The following is a 6,865-nucleotide window of genomic DNA, read 5'->3' as shown; positions in this document are numbered from 1 at the left end:
GACTCCCACAGAGGCTTAGGATTCAAGTTCAGAAGATAGATCATAAGTGATAGCTCTTGCCCTCCATTTACTTATGTCCTCACTTCTCACCACTTTATTTATTATGGGTGCCTCATGAGTCATCTTTCTTCCTTTGAGAACCATCACGTACCCTTCCTAACTTTAGTGGCTTCGGCTATAGCCCAGTGGTGGTAGCGCCCATATGCCTCCTAAAACTGAAGGTACTGGGCTCGAATCTACCCTAGTGTGGCATGTAATTCCAGTGCCTACTTCTACAAAAAGGAGGAAAAATAAAAGAGTGGCCTAACATGAGCCGACTCCATAGAAACCTTTTCTTCAACTAATCAAAATAAGTATAACTCATTAAATCAATCGATTTTCATTACGAAATGTATAATAAATTATGGGAAATAATTCCTTAAAATAGGAGGGGACTACAATGAGTGAAAAATGAAAATCATTAATTTGATTTAGAGTGGCCCATAGTGAAACGATTTGCAAAGGTTGTAAAACCTTTGTTTTACCAAAATTAAAAGTCCCCAGCCAATCCAACGCCTCATATGAAACGATTTGCAGAGGTTGTAAAACTTGGTTTTACCAAAATTAAACTTCCCCATGGGGCTTGCAATGCCTGGATTTTCTCTGGTTGCTTCTTGGATGAGTAAGCACATTGTCTTCCCCATGGGGCTTGCAACGCCTGGATTTTCTCTGGTTGCTTCTTGGATGAGTAAGCACATTGTCCATCGCCTCTTTTGTCTCTTTTTGTTTGCACTATTTTTCTCTCTAACAGCCCCCCTTTTATTCCCCTTCTCTCTTATCACGTGCGCCAATTCTCTCTCCTGACCTTGCTCTCCTCCTCCGCTCATCTTGCCTCCCATTACCTCTTTGCCCCCCTCCATTCTCTCTCTTGCCTCGCCCCTTCTTCATGACCATTTATTGTTGCATGCAACTCACTTGGAACGTTCTCGTGCTGTAAACAACGATTTTTCCTTGTTTTCACACAATTCTCTCCATATGAATTTTTGTCATGTTTTTAAAAAAATTATCTGTGAAGGAAGTTTTGTCATAGGTGCAACGGTTGAAGAGCTATGCATTTTTTAGAGCTCCAGAGCCATTAGATTAGGTATGAAAATCCTTGGCCACTTTTACTATAATGTCACCTTTTCTAACACTAGAAACAATCTTTCGAGGCGGGATGGCTTATCAAATGCTCTTCAATCACTAAACAAGCAAAATCCACATTAACTTCCTTACACTCTAGCCTTCACCTCTATACAATCTAGACAAGCCAAAGCCTCCCTCCCTATGGCTACATTTAATAAATGCTTCTTTCGAGTGTATTGAGCACAATTTGAGAAGCTTACAACAACTGCCTCCTGAAGGCATTTTCACATTTGTTTTCCTAGCATGGCCTGTATTGGCTAAAGGAACTTCAAAATGTAGTGCCTCTAATGTTTTTGTTAGAAAGGATAATATTTTCATATTTAATTGGACACTAATGTCCAAAGGAACTTCAGAATGTAGTGCCTCTACTGTTTTTGTTAGAAAGGATAATATTTTCATATCTAATTGGACACTAATGTTCAAAGGAACTTCATAATGTAGTGCCTCTAATGTTTTTGTTATAAAGGATAATATTTTCATATCTAATTGGACACTAATGTTTATACGATTTCATCTTGAAAAGCTAACCTTTTTTTGAACACATGGATCAATTATCCAATTGTTAAATTTTACACACCCTCACAATTTCCAAAGAGATAATGGGATAGTGCATACTTAAATGCATGCATTATTAAAAGAATCTAAGTTGAAAGGCCTTTGGGCTCTTCTCCCTCAATGTATTGCAACAAATGTACCCTCTAGCTTAAAGACTAAGGAATGGATAACTACTTGGAGTTAAGTTTATCGTACATTAACACCCTTAAAGTGTGCACTAAATTTTCTTGATGATGCCCCTACCAAGTCACAAGTGCATTCTGTCATGCACTCATGCCCTTGTCCAAGGAAAGGTCCCCTACCATGGTTTGCAAGGGGGAGGCTAGCTTAAGGCCAGGAAGTCCACCTTGGATTTGGTGATCTCTCTCTCTCTCTCTCTCTCTCTCTCTCTCTCTCTCTCTCTCTCTCTCTCACACACACACACACACACACACACTTGTGCATGCATGTGTGTGTGTGCACGCACACGCATGTGCGTGTATGCTTAAAGGAACCCTTATACAACCCCTGTACATAAATTTGACCCTCCTAGCCCAACCATTGGTACTTGTTAGCTCTCTCTCTCTCTCTCTCTCTCTCTCTCTCTCTCTCTCTCTCTCTCTCTCTCTCTCTCTCTCTCTCTCACACACACACACACACACACAAGGGGGGTTCCATGGGGCTATTGTGAGGTAATGGGATTAATAATATTAGGATTGCAACTAATCAATACCACCATGCTAGCAATCTCAAACTCACAATCTTTTAATGGAATAGAGATGCATGTCTTTTGTTCTTTGCACCCTTGCCACATTTATTAACGTGGTAGTGAGGTTCTAAGACATGTCATCATAAGGCATCTTGTTTTGCTATAGTTAGAATCAAGGCTTCCAATGAGTTTTCACTGACTTCTATCCAAGGTTAAGATAGGCATTTCATGACTTTTTCATACTCTATTCGCTTTAAGAGTATCTACACGTATGGGTGCCCCAAGAATCAGATAATGAGCAAGGCAATTAACCTTGGATGGTGGGTAATGTCACCATTCCATCTTGCTTTCCACTACCCATCAAAAATGTTTATGTAAGCACCATAGGTAATAATCATCCTCCCCAAAAAAAACTTCATAATGGTTTTACATTTAAGCATATGACCTTTCTTTATAAAAAAAACTACCAAGTCAAATAGCAAGAGAGCAATAAAAGCTAACCAAAATTAAGTGTTCTAATGATCCACGTGAATTGTGTAAATTAGTGAAAATTCCATTTTAAACTTCAAATACCATCGCTACCATGCGACAACCATTCCACCAGTTCAAAACTACCTTACATGGCAAAATAGGTGCCTAATGCTTCTATGCTCCTACTTTTAGGAGCATATAGAAAAACTGCTTCTCACATTTTTGTCGCCTATATTACTTCCCCAAGCTTCACCCAATTAGCTAGGAAGACCTCAAACTTGATAAATTCATTAGCCTACCATCATATTGTACAATCTTGGGACCACAATTCTATCAACCTTGCATATCTTAAATCAATTGTAATGCCCTCTTTTCCTTGAATGAACATTTTATTTCACCATTTCTAAATGGGAGAAACATACACAAAATCTCATATGAAAACACCATAAAAGCCACCCAATCCTACCCTTTTAATGTACTCGTCTCTTCTTTGATCTCTATTTTCATTAGGTAATGAATAATAATATTTATAATTATTAACTAAAAGTGCTCTAGTATGTGTGAAAGGAATTTACAAAGCTTCTAATTTGAGTTTGCTACCGTAACCTAAGATTTCTTTGCCTTTCACATCAAATATGATTTTATCTTCCATATTTTCATATGTGTAAATAGTCAGAAAGAAAAAAGAACCTTTCACATGAACCTCCCCACAAAGATGCACTTCTATAGAGATCACTTCCTCACACTCACTGAGGATGGATTCATCCAGCAGCCAGGCTACTTGAGTGTTCACCTGTCCCATACCATGCGGATTGCGATTAGCCAGATATACGGGTTTCATCCCACCGCCTCAGAGTGGAGACAAGTAGAGCTAAGCGCATCTTCAGAGAGCCGGGAAGCTTATACGGAGACCCAGAGAGGAGAGGATCTGCTAATTATACCACACCGAGGTTGAGACAAAGGAGCATTACATATGCCACTGCCCAATATACTATGAAATCTGTGGGAGGTTTCACTATCTATTTCATGAAGGATTTGGTCCACTCTCCAGGATCATTGACTTCCAAGACCAGCGCTGCCTAGGCCTCTTCTTGCTTGAGCTCTGCAGACATAGGAACACCTTCTTGAGAGAGCTTCGGTCCTAGCCACCCTGCCCCCTCCCTCGCCAACCAACCATCACTAGTTTCTTCCAAACCCAGGAGGTGGGGGACACTGATATAGTGGATCTTGTGGACCCTCCACGAACTGCTCCGGACCTACCTCATCCGAGAGAAGTTACCTTGGACCGAGCCTCCGCACTCCAGCATGCCCGACGCCCCTGGCCCCCCCATCGGCCACCATGATCACCTCATCAAGCTCCAGATCCAGGACATGCTCCACCACCATCGAGCTACCTTTCCACTTGACATAGCTAAGGGAGACCTAGCGGCCATCCTCATTGGCCCCATGCTTGATATTTTAGAGAGTGGTATGCCATCTACTCGGAGCTGATGCTGCTCTCATGTTTCTATGTTCTTAGTATTATATGATAAGTTTCCATGGACAGTTTTGTATCACCCCAATGAGAGCTATGTTTATGTTTTATTTTTTATTCCATGATGAGATTTGCCATGGACATTATTGTATCACTTTGGTCTCATAGGCCCATTGGGTCTTTAGTAGACACTTAATATATCTTTCGTTGTTTCTCTCTCTCTCTCTCTCTCTCTCTCTCTCTCTCTCTCTCTCTCTCTCTCTCTCTCTCTCTCTCTCTCTCTCTCTCTCTCTCTCTCTCTCTCTCATAATAGAAGATATATTACCAAAAATTACTTTACAAATGGCCACATGGCTGCCATGTGATGTACTCGCTTTCCCTCACTAATTACTCCGAACCACAGGTGTAGCTTGTAGTACTGTCATCCAATATATATCCGTGTCATTCTCTACCAAATGAGTTGACCGCCGCAAGGAAGAGACTTGCCATAATAGTAGCCTTTTTATACGACCTATGTGAGTTGTAATACCAACTTTTGCATCAAATATGAAGGCATTCCTAGTTACCAGACATGCCACAAACTTTCCCTGACTAATTACTTCGAACCACAGGTGTAGCTTGGAGTACCGTCATCCAATATATATCCTGTGTCATTCTCCACCAAATGAGTTGACCGCAAGGAAGAGACTTGCCATAATAGTAGCCTTTTTATATGACCTATGTGAGCTGTAATACCAACTTTTGCATCAAATATGAAGGCATTCCTAGTTACCAGACATGCCACAAACTTGTCCACTAAATGTTCTCGGTTAGCCAGCCCATTCAGAATCTTGCCAAAAATCTAGTCTTTAACCTTTATGGGCCTATCTGTACAAGTTCGAGTGGTGGCTTCACCTCTCTCTCTCTCTCTCTCTCTCTCAATGTGTGGCCTATCCCCACTTGAGTATATTTGTGTATATAATGTCAAAAATAAGCCATAGCCTCTAAAAATATAGAAGTGGTGCTTTTACTTTCTACAGTGATCTCTTTTTCTTAAAATAGAGAGCTCTCTTTTTTCTTAAAAATACAAAAGTGGTGCTTTTACTTTGTACTGTGCTCTCTTTTTTCTTAAAATAGTAAGCTTTATTTTTATTAAATTACTTGAGGCTAGGGGAAAGCTTTTAAACTTTTTTTATTAAAATAGAGAACTCTATTTTTATCAAACTACTTGAGGCTAGGGGAAAGCTTTTAAAATTTACAAAATATAAAAAATTACTTGAGGCTAGGGGAAAGCTTTTAAAATTTACAAAATATAAAAAATTAAATATTGCCAAATTATATGCGTCAAGTCTAAGCTTATAAAAATAAATAAAATAATGGGCACAAGCTTGCAGATATATACAAAGCTTGCTCAAAATTGTAAGTGCCTTTCAAATTAATTATTTATGCCTATTTGCCTCAATCTTCCAAGTCCCCCTCACGTATAAAATATCCAACAAAAAATTTAGTAACACACACATATTCCATAGGCAAACAAACCATCACTACACATATGTTCATTAGGACGTAAGTACTCCAAGAATCACCCTACCACATACAAAATTATTGTAATAACATTTGAAGCCTCGAGCACATATCAATGTGCACCAAACGTATTAATATTTATAATGGCATCACCCATGATATTAACATAGTTTAGCATGACAAAAAAAAAATCCAAGCATCTCCGTATTATTAAAAAGGGTGGAATAGGCAAGCAGTAGTACCGAGTAGTTTTGGTGGTTCTTAGTTTGATGATTTCTATTGATATATTTGTATACAAAAACTATTATATCTTGTTAGTAATTTTTGATAGATTAATACACCTACCCTTTCTTTCTTTTTTAAAAATATAGTTTAAATTTTTACCACTTACATAACTTATGAAAAGCGTTAAAGGGTTTTAAATGAATCCTTTTTGTCTATCCTCTATATATATTTTTTACTTTTTTCATATTCAAAGATAATTTTTTTGATTGTATCCGATTGAAATCCTAACAAGCCCATTAGTTTTTTTATTGGATCCGATTGAAAACCTTGTGATAAATATGAAATTATATGAAGTCTTTGTCTTTTCAACAAAATAACTTGAATCTTGTCCATCTTAGAGAAGGTTCAATTCTCTAGGAAGACATATTTGGAGAAATGAATAAAATTAGTGTTTAAGCATTTAAACCTAAGGACTTAAAAGTCCAATGAATCAGATGCTTCTTCACTTAGAAGTAACTTTGAACTATTAGGTTTTTTATCTTAGTTTAACTATTTGTTTTCCCAATGTTTTGAGTTTCACTATTTGAAGCTTTTTTTTCAATCATCTAATTCAATAACTTTCATTTCCTTTGGATACATTAGCCTTATAACCAAATGATGCCCTCACATAGGTAGAAAAAGTCTTGAGGATTTGAATAAAATTATTGCTAGGGATCACTAAATCCTTACAATTCAAATGGGGAGAAAAATCATACAATAAACATGGCGAGCCTTAAATACAAAAG

The sequence above is a fragment of the Cibotium barometz genome, chromosome 10 (assembly GCF_041138505.1).
Source record: "Cibotium barometz isolate CiBa-2024 chromosome 10, ASM4113850v1, whole genome shotgun sequence".
Classification (NCBI taxonomy): Eukaryota; Viridiplantae; Streptophyta; class Polypodiopsida; order Cyatheales; family Cibotiaceae; genus Cibotium; species Cibotium barometz.
This window is presented reverse-complemented; position numbering follows the sequence as displayed.